This window comes from Phoca vitulina, unplaced genomic scaffold (genome assembly GCF_004348235.1).
Source record: "Phoca vitulina isolate PV1807 unplaced genomic scaffold, GSC_HSeal_1.0 scaffold4, whole genome shotgun sequence".
Lineage (NCBI taxonomy): Eukaryota > Metazoa > Chordata > Mammalia > Carnivora > Phocidae > Phoca > Phoca vitulina.
Genome location: NW_022589707.1, coordinates 43,193,691 through 43,209,878, shown reverse-complemented (window position 1 = coordinate 43,209,878; position 16,188 = coordinate 43,193,691). Strand labels below are relative to the sequence as shown.

Genomic DNA, 16,188 nt, shown 5'->3' with positions numbered 1-16,188 from the left:
TCTCAAACTGTGAGGGTCAGTGCAACATCTAGGGGGGAGGGGGGAGGGGGCTCCTGATGCACCTCAGCACAGTTCCCAGACACGTCAAAACCGACGACTTCAGAGCCCCCTCGGCTCAGGGTCCCGACTGAGACTGGTACTTTGTGAGACGGAGGAAGACGAGTACAAGTGTGCCGAAGGTGGCCGGAAAGTTGCATTAACGAAGGAGGGCGGCTTGCTCCGGTAAGAAATAAGTATCTGGACGATCTACCATAATGCCCTTCAGGGACTCTAGAAGCTGCAAACGTTTCCCAGGGCGCTGGGACGCCCAAGGGGCGTATGCTCCTGGCGGGGAAAACCGGGAGTGGGGCAAACCGAGCCAGGGGACGCAGGCGAGCCGGGCGCCTGCACGGCCAGCGTCGCCCAGGTCCCCCCAGCACGCCCCATCCCGCGGATGTGGTAAAGCCTCGCGCTCGGCCCACTTACACAGGTTTCCTGTGCCTCCCGCCCCGGGGCCGCGCCTCTCGGCTGCCCAGGACAGCCTCTCCGCGCCGAATCCTCCGGCGCCCGGACCCAGGCCCCCGCGCTCGGCGCCTCCTCGCCGTCAATCCCGGCCAAACCGTCCCCTTCAGAGCAGCACCGCGGCCCTACCTCCCCGGAGCCTGGCGCGGGCCGCGACCGCAATCTCCCCTGCTCGGGGCTGCCCCACCAGCCGGTTCTTCCCTGGGCGGCAGGAGACAGACTCTGGTCCTACGGTGACTGGTGGCGCGCCCCAAACCGCAGCCCTTGCGAGCCCGCACCGCCTCTGGCCCCCACCACCCCAGAACCATTCTGGCGGGCGTCCCAGCGCTTACCTGCACGCTCCTACTTCTCCGGTGTGCGGCTCCGGGCTTCGTCCACACACCCGGGAGGCGGCAAAGCCCGCTTCTCCGGTCCTCCCGCAACGCGCAGCCGACAGTTCCCGAGCCAGCCGCAGGAGCCCGAGGCGGGCACGGCCACTCGAGGAAGGACAGCGAGGCCCGAGCCCGCGCCGCGCACTGGCCGCCTTGCGCTGGGGTCCCCTGCACTGCCCTGCCTGGCTCGCCGGCGCTGCAGTCGCGCGGCCAGTTCCCGGTACTTTGCCCAGAACTTCTCCGCGCGCCGCCAGTAGATTAGCGGGAGGAGCAGCGCAAGGGGCGGAACGGGGAGGAGGAGCCTGTGGCCGCCCTGGGGGCGGAGCCACACCAGCGGGGCGGGGAGGGCGGCTGAGTGACCACACTCCCACCAATCAGGAGTCGACCCCGAGGAAGAAGGTGGAGCGATGTACTTGCAAGGAGCGAGCGGATTCCATGACGCAGTCTGGGCTGTTGGGACCCGGGTTCCCGGCAGGTGGGAAGGGAGGAGGGAGAGGAGAGCTGCAGCAGCGTCGCGAAGGGGCTCAATAAGTGTTCCTCGAGTGGCGTTTCCAGGCCGGGGAAGGAGGGAAGAGAGGGAGAACAGGGAGAAGTGAGGGCGGCGCGGGAGGGGCTGGTTTAAGGAGACGGTTCCAGGAGACACACGTGCGAACAGGCAGAGGACTCGACCTCTTGAGGAAGTCAGAGGCAAAGGGATTGAGAACGGAGGAGAAAAAAACGTAGTGAAGGCAGGGTTGCAGGCATCGGATGACGAAGGACAGATTCGGCGTGGGACACCCGCCCAAGACTGTGACCCTAACATCCAGAGAGAGTGGGTTCAGATTCGTGCCGGGGTCCCAGGAGAAGACTGAGGGGAGTGTGGTCGTTTTGTTCTATGCTGTTCATGTGCAAGAGGGAAGGGAGAAAGAGCATCATAGTTAACAACATGCCGGAGCTCCCTGATAGACAAGGAAGTGTCCCCGACTTAACTGCCCACTCGCTCCTCCGCCTCCTTTGATCCTACCAAGAACGCAGCAACTGAGCACCTGGGCCAGTTTGGAGACTGCAGATGTGTCGAGTGCCGCAGATGGCTGGGTGGAAAGGGAATTAACATTTACTGAGCGCCTACTGTGTGCGCCTGGAGCAGATGTGGACTCGCTTCAGTGATAATGGCACACCAGGTTCCTGCTCTCCAGGAGCTGAGGTTTTAATGGGAAGCACACCATAAACAAGAACATATACAAATATATAAACAAACGAGTAAATACGGATGATCTATGAACACCGGGGTAATTGCTATGCGGAGGTTTCTTAAGTAGGCATCGGAAGCTGCGAAGTTGCCCTGACGGCCTCTTGGCGGAGGTGGCTTTTATGCAGGTTCCTGAACCAGGGAAGGGAGCTGCCACACCTCAGTCTCGGGAAGAGCGTTCCAGGCAAAGGAAATGGAAAATGCAAGGTATTTAACCTCCCCGAAGACCCAGCTAACCTACCTGACCGAGCTGAACAACGAAGTGTGGCTTGCCGGGCTTGGTGCCCCACGCAGAAGAGAGGCTCCAAAATGTTAAATTCAGCGCCACATATCACTTGTGGCACTGGACGCATTTCCAGTCTCCCAACTGACCCCACACTGAGGTTTCTAAGTCTCTTGCCGGAGCCCCACTATTCACATTTCATTCATTGCGCTCCGTTTTCCGCTTTCTAGAACCATCCCTGTCGCGGAATGTCTGGGACTGTCAGTTTGGGATCCGGCCGGCGGCGAGCGAGGGCCGGGGGATCCGGACACGCTGCAGAATGAACTCGCCGGATGCTGCCCGCGTCGTACACACGGAGAACCTTAGTGGAGAAGATCTAAAATCTAAAGACTCGGAAATGCCTCAGTCATCGCCCCGCACCCGAGGAACGCCAGGTGGACGAACATGTCTGGCCGGCGCCCGGACCGCTCATAATGAATTCAAGGAAGCACCTTGCCCACGCCCAGCCCGGAATGCCTGAGCAGCTCAGACTTTGTTTTCCCAACCCTTCCTCCATGTTTCGGTAATTCCTCTCTGGGAGAGAAGCTCGCTCTTTCCTCGCCTTCCTACAAGCCCTTTTTTCTTTCTTTTTTTCATTTCCACTCTCCACCTCCCACTCTTCACCCTCTTTCATTAGCATTGTTTGGTTTGTTGTGTTTTTGTTTTGTTTTTTTCTGCAGGAGACAAGCCTTAAATCCTAAAGGAAGTTATTTGCATAGGACTGTATTGTTGAAACTAGCAAACCGTTCTTGGCTTTTTCTTCTGTTTCTTCCAAATAACCAAGTGTGTCTATTTGTTTTTTCTATCTGTTCTTGAGGCAGTTAATTTGACAGGATGAGAGAGTTAATTCATATGCATATAGTGCCTTGCCTCCAAGAAAAAAAGGAATTGTACTGTGCCTTTTCATAGTTTCATTTCCTCTTCTCCTAAATAAGCTTCCAGGCTCACCAGCTCCTAAAAACAAAAGGAAAAAAAAATTAAAGTTGAATCCCATGCAGAGCTCATTATTCTTGAAAAATCTCATTAATGTCCTAAATTAGCTTTCTCCTCAGAGTTTTATTTTAAAGCAAGGACCTGAATGTCTACTCTGGTGGAGATCAGTGGTTCTATAGTACGAGTTTCTGAAAACCCTCTTTGAACTGTTGAACAAATACTTTTTATCTTTGGAGACATACCCATCACGGTGGGAATTGTTCAGAGTTGGCTGAATGTTCTAAGCTTCCGAAATTCATAATAGGTAAGCAGATGTTTCTCAAGTGTACATGTTTTTGATGGTAAAGGAAGCTGATGGTAATAGAATGTCACGGTGGGGAACTCCAGAGGCCTCTAGAAGCAGACTACCTGGGTTCCTGTCCCGTCATGACCACTTCCTGATTCTGAGAGCACCTTTCTCTATTTTCTCATTTTCTTCGTGTGAAGTGAAGGCATTGGATGAGATCAGGGGTGACATAGCTTGGCTTATTTGCTGCCGCTCCCCTCCCTGCCTCATGCCAGCCATCACTATTAAGTCAAGGCTGTCTTTCCTACTGAGTCCAAACAGGGCCTCAGAATCCTTCTCAACACAGTGTTTTTGTTTTTGTTTTTGTTTTTGTTTTTTTTAAGATTTTATTTATTTATTTGAGAGAGAGAGAATGAGAGAGAGAGAGCACATGAGAGGGGATAGGGTCAGAGGGCGAAGCAGACTCCCTGCCAAGCAGGGAGCCCGATGCGGGACTCGATCCAGGGACTCCAGGATCATGACCTGAGCCGAAGGCAGTCGCTTAACCAACTGAGCCACCCAGGCGCCCCTCAACACAGTGTTTTAAGAAGCTATTACTGGGGGCACCTGGGTGGCTCAGTGGGTTAAGCGTCCGCCTTCAGCTCAGGTCATGATCCCAGGATCCTGGGATCGAGCCCCACATCGCACCCCCTGCTCAGCGGGGAGCCTGCTTCTCCTTCTCCCTCTGCTGTTCCCCCTGCTTGTGCTCTCTCTCTCTCTCCGTCAAATAAATAAATAAAATCTTTAAAAAAAAAAAAAAAGGAAGCTATTACTGATAGATCGGTATCCACATGTAGGTGATACAGAATTACCATGCTGGGGCTATATGAACTTAAAGCCACTTTAAGATTAAGATCTTAAATCATACGGTTAGAGCTTCAATCTTCTAGAACGGTGGCTACAAGACAAATGTAATGAGAAGGACCTATAGTTCATCACCTCATCGATCCCTTTTATGAGGGAGGTGGAGAGAGTTCGTTCCAGCATCTTCTCTGTAATCATATAGCCCCTGAGTGGTTAGACGCAGGCCTCCTACCCTCTTAATGTGTCCTCTTTTTGCCACTGCCACTATGAATGGGGGGTGGAGGAAACACTTGTCTGAACCGATGATAAAACCCTCCCCATCCTGTACCCATTTTTCTTTCCCCTTCATCTGGAATATGAATCAAAGTGCTTAGTCGCATAGGAACACCTTGTCAGCATTCTTTCACAAAAGTATTAGTCCTCATGACTAAGGGCTGCACAGGAATTCACCAGTTCCTCTACTAAATATAGATTGACGGGCTCCTTTTTAAAAGGATCCATTCTTAGCAGACACTTTAAGAGATCCAAAGATGAATCAGCGCGTGTCCCTGCCCTCAGTATTTTTACAGTTTCATATATTGGGCAGATCAGAAATGGATATAAATAACTCCTATACAAGCTAAAAAATAGAAATTGTGCTGAGAGGGGTACCAAAAATGTATTTAGAGAAGGGTGAAATTATTTGGGGAATTGGGAGCAAAGAGTCACTTCCTGCATGTCTTTGTTGACAGTTTTAACTTGTTGATCAAAAGTTCTTATCGCAGTCAAGTTATCCTTGTCGCAGGAGTTGCACCGCTGTTAGGCTTCCTGGTTTAGACAGAGTTCCTGCTTAGTGTAAGCAGATACTATCAGTGCAACGAAAGGTCACAGTTCATTCTCACTCTCACATAGCATCTTTCATCAGATGTTTAAAATTTCTGGGATGTTCTAGAGGAAGATGCTCATCTTTAATGACAACAGTCTAGCTTTCTTTAGGCATTTGACAGAGCCAGTTTTTTAGCACATTATACTGTGGGAGCACAGGCTACTTGTAAGAAAGGAACATAAAAAGAGTATAGGGACACTAATGTCACATACGATGAACCATGAAACATATTTCCTTCAGGACTAAACTAGCTCGAAAGTCAGGCTGATCGTTCTATTATCCTTTAGGGACTCTCTTCATAGCACACAGACATCGTGTAGCCTTCTTTTTGGTAAATAGTAAGTATAATATTTACAGCCCACACGTATGAAGCATTTAGGTAGCAGCCATTGCCCAACTGGGCTGCTAAGATTACTGTCACTCCTGCCACCATCAGGAGGCCGCCTGTCAAACCAGAAGGGCTCCGCAGGGGGCGCCTGGGTGGCTCAGTTGGTTAAGCAACTGCCTTCGGCTCAGGTCATGATCCTGGAGTCCCGGGATCGAGTCCCGCATCGGGCTCCCTGCTCAGCAGGGAGTCTGCTTCTCCCTCTCCCGCTCCCCCCTCTTGTGCTCTCTCTCTCTCTCAAATAAATAAATAAAATCTTTAAAAAAAAAAAAAAAAAAAAGAAGGGCTCCGCAGGACTGGCCGAACCACACCCCTCCTGCCACAGGCCACAGCGGCAAAACGTATGCCTCGGATCCTGCTTCTCCTCTATTACCTCATTTCCCAGCTCATGCCTTGCGTGAATGGATTCGACCGGTACGTTCCAAATCGCCTTCACTAATCTAACTGCAAGGAGGGCTGGGAAATGTGATTTTCGGCTTTTAGTCTCGGCAGTAAGGGACGTTAGAAGGAGGTTGGGTTAGAATTTGAGTGAGCCGAGCCACAGCATCCACCATGCCTTTTCCTGCAAAGCTCCAACAAGTGTGTTGGCAGATAAAAAGCTTTTTATGTTACATCCTCTCTGATGTGTTTCAGTAGTTACAGAGTAACCCAGAAGACCTAGTCCTTCACCAATCCCCCTAAATCCCCATCTCAGTCTCCACCAGCGACAGCACTGTAGTCTAAACCACCATCGTTTCTTGCCTATATTTAGTTGGGTGCTCATTTTATATTCCCTCCTGGATTATAAACGCTTTTTCTTATTCTTCTTGCATGTCTTCCTTTCACATAGCACAGTGTTCCTCACACAAAAGCTGTTTTATCACTTGTTTATTGAACAAATGCATAAACATATTTTTCCCAAAACTACAATCTAAATTGGTTTAGCAAGGTAGTAAAAGTTCTTTTTGTCTGCTAGAAAACTTTGGCTTCAAGTAAGAGAAAACCAATTAAAAATCACTTAAACAAGAAGGAGATGTATTATCTCATATAACAGGAAGTCTGCAGATAGAGTGACCTTGGTGTTGGTTCATTCAGTAGTTCAAGCATGTCCTCAATAGACCTAGGTTCTGTCTGTCTGCTCTGCCAAGTTCACCATGAGGTTTCCTCCTCAGGCTGGATGTGATGCACATACAGCAGCTACCAATATCATGTTCAGAGGCAGAAAAAAATATCCCTCCCTTGAGTCACATTCTGTAAGTGAAGAAACTTCTCCTACAAGTCCCCCAGCCAGGGGATCTTCATGTTTCGTTGGCCAGAATTGGGACACATGCCCATGATGCCCATTCACACTTAAAGCTGTTACCAGCCAACTGTTGGCCACGATTGATTTAGACCACAGGTTCATACCAGAAAAACGAAACGAAACAAAAAGCTGGAGTTCAATTAGCACATATTATAGACTGTGTTATCTTTCCCCAGTATCTGCTTTCCTTCACCAAGAGAGAATTATACTCCCCTTCCTCCCACCCATAACCCCATCCCCACCACCCACTGAAGTCAGTCTTGGCCATATGACCTACTTACTTGGGCCAATAAAATGATAGTAGAGGCTTTAAGAGCCAGTCCTTGCTTTGCTTTGCTAATATCCTCTCTAGCATAGGCACCAGCACCATTGCAGTCAGAAACGGCTCCATCTGCCTGCCTCCTGGGGTGAGAAAAGATAAAGATGCAGGAGTATGGACCCAACTGAGCAGAAGTGCACTCTTAGCACAAATGAGATATAAACTTTTGTGGTTATATCACTGAGATTTTGGAATTGTTACTGTAGCATATCTTAACCCATTCCTACTCTTACAGCAGAAAAAAATGAGAAATAGACATTGAGAAAGCAGCCTAGAGCGTTGCCATATTTCCTTTCCTTCCTAATAGAAGAGAAAACCCATCTGAACATAGAAGTGACACGACACACCTGACTTCGGTGTGTCAAAGCAGTCCCTTGCGCCCTCACTCAGGCAGCTGCCTTCCCAGCTCTCCAATCACCCGCCATGGCATCACCACCCTTCCCTTCACCGGAGCTCACACCATTTGTTCTGAATCTTCAGTCTCTTCCAATTTGCTATCAATTTTTCATACAGGGGACTTGCAGGTACGTTGTTGCTTCTTCATCAGCCCAGCCACCTCGCAAGGGTAACTCAATTCCAGCACAAGTATCCATTCTGGTCTTCCTGCTTCCATGCAAATCTACTGGGCTCAGACATGCTGCCATGCTCTTCTTTGTTCACACACCCCCCGCCCCCCGCCCACCACCACTATCCCCACATGATTCTACTGCGTGAGAAATAGCCCTCAGAGGCCCTTACTAGCTGACTTATCCTCTGCAAACTCATAGCTCATTACTTTTAAAAAGATACTCTGTGGCAGGTCCTTGTAAGGCCATACTTATTTCCAATACCTAATGCTAAGTTTTGATGGAAATGCATCAATGTGGGATCATAATTATTCCTGCCCTCTTACCCAGAAAATACCACAGTTTCACTGTTAAACTTTCGCTTATGATTCAGGGTCACTATTTCTTACATTGATTATTGAAGTGATACAATGATGACCTTAAGAATTACTGAGGTCTATAAGATTATCCACCCTGATGCAAACTGACTCCTGATACTTTTTGAGTTCTCATGTATCAAAAAATAATAAAACAATAATAACAAGGATTTCTTGAACTTGGACCATGTTCCAAGCACTATTCTAAATGTTTAATTCTCATTTAATCCTAAGAGTCCTATGAGATAGGTACTATTCTCATCGTCATTGTGGAGAGTGTCAAAAGTCAGGGAAAACATGAATGTTCCTGGCAGCATTATTTATAATAGCCAAAAAGTGGAAACAACCCAGATGTCTTTCAGTTGATGAATAGATATACAAAATTTGGACTACCTATCCAATGGAATATTACCTAACCATAAAATGGAGTGAAGTACTGATAATACGCCTAATGTGGTTGAAACTTGAAGAAATCTTATGCTAAGTGAAAGGAGCCTTTTACAAAAGGCGACCAAAAGAATTTTAAGATTTCATTTATATGGAATGTCCAGAACAGCTCAATCCATAGAAATCCATAGGGTGCAGATCTGTGGTTGTGAGGGGCTAGGGGGAAGGCAGATTGGGGAGGAGCTGCCTAATGAGTATGAGCTTTGACTTTGGAGTGATGGGAATGTTTTGGAAGTAGATAGAGGTGGTAGTTGGACAACACTGTGAGTATTCTAAATGCCACTGAATTGCTCACTTTAAAATGGTTAGATTTCTGTTATGTGAATTTCACCTCAATCAATTATTTAATTTTTAAAAAGTCAAGGGAGAGGGAAAGAGGAGGCAACATTTAAAAAATGCTGCCCAGAGGGGCTCCTGGGTGGCTCAGTCAGTTTAACCTCTGTGGTTAAATGCCGTCAGGTCCGCTTGGGTCATTAGCTCCTGCGCAGCAGGGAGTCGGCTTCTCCCTCTGCCCCTCCCCCAGCTCATGCTTGCCCCCCTCTCGCTTTCTCTCTCTCTCAAATAAATAAATAAAATTAAAAAAAAAAATGCTGCCTAGAGAAACAAATCCTAAAATAAAGAATGTAATTTTCCCAAGGAAGGCTTTGATGTCCATTGAGAGCAGGTTTAGTGGAGGCTAAAGATAGATTTTTTTTTAAATATAAAGCAAGAATAAATGTACTCTAAGCAATGAGGAAAGCATATGGACTTCGTGACATCCGTTTTGACTGTACAGGGACCTCTGTGCTTAATTTTTACATTTGTTTTTTTTTTTTTTCCTGGGTTCCAGAAAGTTGGGATTATTAGATAACCAATCCTTGGATACACAGTTCCTTCTTCTGGGTAAATTTCCTGTACGTATATTTCAACGTTACACCCTTTAAAGGCCCCGAATGGACTCCCTGTCTCCACTGGTCCCCTGCTGCCTGGGGCCATGCTGTGTACATCAAAGGCCATCAGCCGCGCATTTCCATTCACCGCAGCTGCAGCTGGATCTGCCCTCCCGGCGAATACAGCTGCAGCCAGCTCTCTGGCCGTTCCTTAGTGAGAACAAACAAGTCACACAAAAGCCAGGAGCCTTCTGAAGTTGTCATTCCCAAAGTTGGACGGCAGCGAGCTGCCTCTCGATGCCTGAAGCAGCCAGGTTCTGTGCCTGGTGGGCTCTGCCACAGATGAGAGGAAATAGGGGAAGCATGGACCTCTCAGGAGCATATCTGACCCCAGATCATTTGGCTCCTGGATCTGTCCCGAGCCCCCTGAGAGCGATCCAGTTGGTAAAGAAGTGCTCTGAGAGATTCCAGGGTGTGGCCCCAAGTTCCAAGTTCCAACTTCTGAAACACCTAGGCTGGATGAGAGACTCACTTCAAAGGCATCTCTGAGAACCACATAGTAGAAATCAAAGCTTCAGCAAATAAGTCCCTGAGGACAGTCATCCTCAGCTTCCTGCCTGCTCATTGTTCGTTATTCATTTTTATTTCCCTTTCTTAGAGTGTTTTTTTTTGTGGTTGTCTAAAATGACATTCTTCTGAAGTTTTGTCCAGGGATGGCCTTCAAGCTTCAGATAATGATTGTATATATTTCTACAGTATCTATCTCTCCAGCATAAAAAAGCTTGGTCTAAGTCTTCAAAACGAACTTGAATTTTCCAAGTAAGTTATGACCTGAGGTTAGGTGCCAATTAATGGTTAAGGAGAGGGGGAAAAAAATGGTTTGTAATTAATGTCAGTCGGTTGGTCCCTACTTCCAGCTCCCTCATGGTTTTCTTAGACTTGTTTTCCATAAAAGGTAAAAAGAGTCTCCCACTTGTTTGATTGCCTTTTCCTGCCCATAATCCAGAAAATTATTTTTTGTATAGCAAACTACATTCTATAGTTATCTCAGCTGGAGTGCTATTACTAATAATGTAAAAGTTCCAACCATGTCAAGCATCAAGTTTTGTAAGCATTTGGCTTAGAGTCTTTTCCTTCGGCTAACAGCTGCTCCTTCCGCACCAAGGACCCCCGAGACCACCTCCACGTTGGAAGATTCGTTAGGAGGACGCACAGGACTCAGCACACACAGTGATACTCATGCCTATGGTTTATTCCAGCAAAAGGATACAACGCAAAACCGGCAAAAAGAAAAGACACATGGGGTGAAGTCTGGAGGAAACCAGGCACAACCTTCTAAGAGCCCTTGCCCCATGGAGTCACACAGGATAAGACATGCTTAAGTTTTCCAACAATGAGTGTTGCGACAACCCAGTGAAGTGCTGCCAACTAGGGAGGCTAAGTGTCCAGGGTTTTTCCTGGGGGCCGGTTCCATAGGCACCCTCTGCCTAGCATATGCTACCCTTCCAGACTCCCAGGAGGCAAGCAGGTGTTCACCATTAGCCACATTGTTTGCACAAACACTTCAGGCCCAGTGAGCCACTCAGCAGTTAAGGAATTATGGGAACCTTGCTTACATCGAAGTCCCCAGATGCCAGTCAACACTCAGTCTTGTGAGCAGGACTCTCACAGAATAGTAGTCTGAGGCCTGTCATTCACTCTTCCTCACATCTTCTCTACACTTGAAGCGTGGCTTGCCTATCTACAAACTTCCTTAAAATAATGAGCTATATTCTTTGCTTCTCAAGAGTTGACTGAGCAGGTGCATTTCCAAGGATCTCTTTCCTGTCTTGGCTACGTATTCGTGGCAGGACCCACACATCTGCTTTCAGGGAAATGAAGCAACATTTTGCTGGGAAATGTGTGTTGTTAGACTGAGGGAGCTGGTGTGAAAGCCCTTCTAGGTCTGTTCACAGAATACCCAAGGCATGTTAGTGAGGCTGTGGTCAAATCAGATAATTATGAGTCCATGTCTTCACTATCTTATTTTTTTAAGAGCCTTACCCTTCAATGGCATATATAATCTTCACATCCAACTTCTCTGTCCTCTTGTCTGCCAGCAGTGTCATTAGCCATCATGAAATATAAATCTAAGTGGTCATGCGTTTTTAAGCACTTACCCTTATTTTAATAACAAGCAAGTAAATAAGTCCACTGTTGCCTTTGCTTATAGAAGGAGAAATCACATTTTCAAACACTGTTCACAATAGAGAAATGAAGACCTCATAATGTCAGCAAACATGTAGGGACATCCAACAGTGTCATGGCAGGGACTTTGGCTAAGTCGATGTAGAAGGTGTTGCCCCTGGTTTAGGAAGAGGATGATTAGTAGCGATCGTATGGAGCCTTTCCTTCAACGTGGTAGTGGGTTTGATTTATTTTCTCAAGTATGATGATGGATTTGTGTTGTTCAAGCTGTAGGTTGGGAGTGACAAGAACAGAACGTTCTTCACTCTGCAATGAAAAATCAGTATCTTGGCTTTGCATGGTGCCTTCAATTCCCAACCGAGTGGACCATTGCTACGGATTGAATCATATCCCAGAAAACTCATGTGTTGAAGTCCTAACCTCCAGTACCTCAGACTGTGGCTGTATTTGGAGATAGGATCTTTATCAAGTTAAAATGAAGTCATTATGATGAGTCCTAATCCAATATGACCAGTGTCCTTATAAAAAAAGGGGAATTTGAACACAGATACACACACAGGGAGCAAATCCAGGCAGAGATTGGGGTGATGTGCCTCGGAGGAATGGCAGACTGCCAGTAAGCTGCCAGAAGCTAGGAGACAGACTTGGCACAACTTCTCCTTCACAGCTCTCAGCAGGGACCAACCCTGCTGACAACTCGATCTCAGACTTCTGGCCTGCAGAACCGTGAGACAATAAATATCTGTTGGTTAAGCCACTGTGTTGGTGGTACTTTGTTACGGTAGCTCTAGCAAACTAATAGGACCAGTCATCCAATTCAGCAAAGGTGTGCAGAGCCCTGAAAAGGCCGAGAAGAGGATTAGGTGCTGTGGTGGAGGAGCTCACATCTGGTAGGAGAGGCAGCAGACACAGGGCACCCACTGGCTGGCAACTCCCAACTTGGTTATATCTGGTTTTCAGAAGGAGCCCTCTCTCCCCAGAAATGGTAATCTATAAATAGCTTATACTGTTAGGTTTAACTAAAAAAAAAACACTTAGTAAGACTAATCATCAAAATTGCTTGAGGTTCTAATCCATGCATAATATGAATGACCACAAACATTTTGCGAGGCTTCCCACCTGAGTCACGTCTCATTTCATCTCACGGACACTCTGCAAGATAGATCCCGATGTATCCTCATTTCTCAAACTAGGAAACTAGGGTTCAGACGTGTCACCTCTTACCCCAGGTCCTGCGTTTTGCATGTGGCAGTACCCAGCACGCCTCCAACAAACTTAACTCCTGCCCGTGTTTCAACACGGGTGGTCTGTGGCCCCCCCCACATCAGAATCACGTCGGTCACTTTGTAAGATGAAGAGTTGGGGGCCCAGTCCCAGAATTACTGACTTAATTAAGCTTGCTCCTGAAAAATCTTGTTTGTCTGTTAACACAAATTCTCCTGGTGATGCTGATTGATAAGCGTTATTAAAGCAGCCCCTGAACTCTGCTGCCTTTGAAGAGCCTCTCTGCACTTAGCCTGTTAGAATCAATGGAGTAGCTTCTAAAACTCCCAACCTCCCCTCCCCACCGGAATCGGAGTTCCCAGGAGCAGATCTAGGGAATCCTTTCTAAATATGCTACAGGTGATTTGAATGGACGACCCCCCCCCCCGCAGTTGAGAACTGCTGTTGGGGTGTCCATGCTCTTAATTCAAAATGTTGAACTCGGTCTTAAAAAATAAAAGGCAAATCTAAACAACAGCCAAACAATCTTTTAATAGCTACAACTTTAAGCCATCTGAAGGTAGAAGGAGGTTTCTGATGGAGGAACAAGGACCGTGAAATCAGTGGGCACGGGGTGGGGGTAGGGGGACGGGGTAGAAGTCAAAGAGGGAACTACTAATATATTAAAAGGCCTAAGAGCGAAAGAGGGAAACTCAGGACAAGATGTTCTGACTTCACAATTAGCCTTAAAATGACTTCTGGAAATGCTGTTCAATATCCAAAATGCACCAGACAGCCGCTACAGCAGAGAATTATCTGGTCCAAAATTATGTGGTCAATAGTGCTGAGGTTGAGAAACCCTGGTTTAAACACTAGTTCTATCATGGCCTTGAGATTAACTCCTCTGAACCTCACTCAATCTTCCCCTATGAAAAATGGGGAGAATAAAACCTATGGCACAGTAGTAATAGCTAAAACACTTAAGAAGAGCCTACTCTGGGCCAGGCCCAGGAAACCAAGATAAAGAAGTTGGCCTTCAGAGAGGTTGGGGACCAGGTCAAGTTGCATAGCTAGTGAGTGCATGAGCAGGATCAAACACCATCCCTTACATCAAGGTGCCTCCAAGCCTCCACCTTGGGCATAGGGCTCCCTGGACTATTCGGCTGTACCTCATCATTTCCTCCCTGAGAACTGATCAGAATACTATACATCCATTGGCAAAAATTTGTTCATCTGGATAAAGCTGAGGTGTCAAAAAAAAAAAAAAAAAAGTTGTAGCCAGAAGCCAAGAATGCCCAAATATCTCCAGAGGGTTCTGATGCGTTGCCATCAGTGGATAATAGTCTTACTGGAGGTAAATAGACAAACAATCTAACGTCACTTTTCCAGGAACAAAAACCCTGACTCTAGCTTTTCAGAATCTTAGGGTGTTTAAGATTTCCAACACCATGCTCTTTACTGCTGCCAAACCAATAGCTAAAGTGCTTTAGTTGGAAGCTTCTTACCCAAATGAGTTTCTTTGACAGAAAATGATGGCTCTATAAACGTAAGTACCAAAGATCTTGTCTTTTTCTTTGGTGGATATATATTTCCATTGCTTTTCTGTCTTCGAAACTGCAACACTTATTTTTTATCCTGAGAAGGATGTTGTGAACATAAGTTACTAAATTCTAATTTATTTAAAGACTTTACTTATTTGAGAGAGAGAGAGAGAGAACAGCAGGCAGAAGCAGGCTGCCCGCTGAGCAGGGAGCCCAACGCGGGGCTCCATCCCAGGACCCCAAGATCATGACCTGAGTCGAAGGCAGCCTCTTAACTGAGGCACCCCTCAAAATTCTAATTTAGATATCAGATATGGCTCTAACTCGGGACATATTACCCAATTTTCCTGGGTTTAGTTAATCCAGATTTATAGAAAATAACACTCTCAATTGGAAGTGATAATCACAGCCAATTATTACATGTGTATGATATCCCGTGTGCTTGACATGTACTATCATTCCCATTTTCCAGTTGAGGAAACTGAGACTCAGTTTCCTGACAATGGCTTGCCTAGTCACAGAGATAGGAAATGACAAAGTGAGCATTTAAAACTGGGGCTCTCTGAATCTGAAGCCTGACATCATGCTCCTACCCCTCCACCCCCACAATGACAAGTGTGATGCAAACACAGTGACCTACCATGACAGCTTCAAAGAAGAAAAGAAAATTCCAGAACTAGGGTTAGTCATATGATCTTTAGGATGGGATTTTGGTTACTTTGCAGGAGGCAAAGGGTGGTTAGTAAGCAAAGTAGGGAAGGGGCTCCTGGGTGGCTCAGTCGGTTAAGCATCCAACTTGATTTCAGCTCAGGTCATTGTCTGAGACTGAGCCCCATGTGGGGCTCTGTGCTCAGTGGGGAGTCTGGTTGAGATTCTCCCTCTCTCTCTCCCACTGCCCTTTCCCCTGTGCATATGCTCTTTCTCTTTCTCTCAAATAAATAAGTAAAATCTCAAAAAAAAAAAAAAAAAGAAGCATTTCCAATCCTTGTACCCATTTCTTGAAAACCCTTCAAGTTGCCCTAATTCACAGCATGTATTACACTTTTCAGGCTACTCTGGGATCTCCAATATGCTACATCACAAAACTTTCTCAAGCCCCAGCCTCACTCCTGTGGTTGTTGGCAGGCCTCAGCCCTTTGCCACCTGGCCTCCCTGCAAGGTTGCCTCAGGACATGGCAGCTGGCTTGCCCCAGGGTGAGTGATCTAAGAGAGTGAGAGACAGTGTGTCCAAGACAGAAACCAAATCCTTTTTATAACCTAATCTTGGAAGTGACATCTCATCACTTCTGTCCTATTCTGTTCATTAGGAGAGAATCAATAAGTCTAGCCACACTCAGGGACAAGGGATGACACAGGACATGAATGCCAGTAGGCAGGGATCATCAGGGGCCCTCAGAGGCTGCCTTCCTTATTGCTTTAAGTTATAGTACAGTATTCCAAAGTTTGGACAGACTATGATTTTTTTAAACGATCAATCATGATTTCTCGTTTATTTTCTTGAATTTTCTTTTTACTTCCTGCTTTTTATTTGATTGGTTCTACTTTTTTCTCCAGTCTTTTGGAACTTACCCATTGTATTTGTGTTGACTGGTTGATACTTTTGTCGGGATCTGTATCTTACTACCTACCCAACCTTGAGAGTAAGATAAGACTCTCAGAACGCTTTTACTCCCCACCGATGTCTTTATTTTCTTAAAATCATTTACTCTCTTGGTCTAGATCTGGCCTGTCCCATATGGTCATA

At 46.7% G+C, this 16,188-nt stretch overlaps 1 protein-coding gene across 4 annotated transcripts in view; it reads right to left on the bottom strand.

Moving 5' to 3' along the window:
* Positions 1-2,560, bottom strand: part of OSBPL3 (oxysterol binding protein like 3) — a 175,551-nt gene extending 172,991 nt beyond the window's left edge. For 3 of the 4 annotated variants that reach the window (XM_032401908.1, XM_032401910.1, XM_032401911.1), the window contains exon 1: positions 834-1,135. The gene's annotated coding sequence lies outside the window, so the exon portion shown is untranslated. Of the gene's footprint in view, positions 1-833; positions 1,136-2,341 lie in introns of those variants that run through there. The other variant, XM_032401909.1, reaches the window with a different exon arrangement.
* Positions 2,561-16,188: the final 13,628 nt, after the last annotated feature.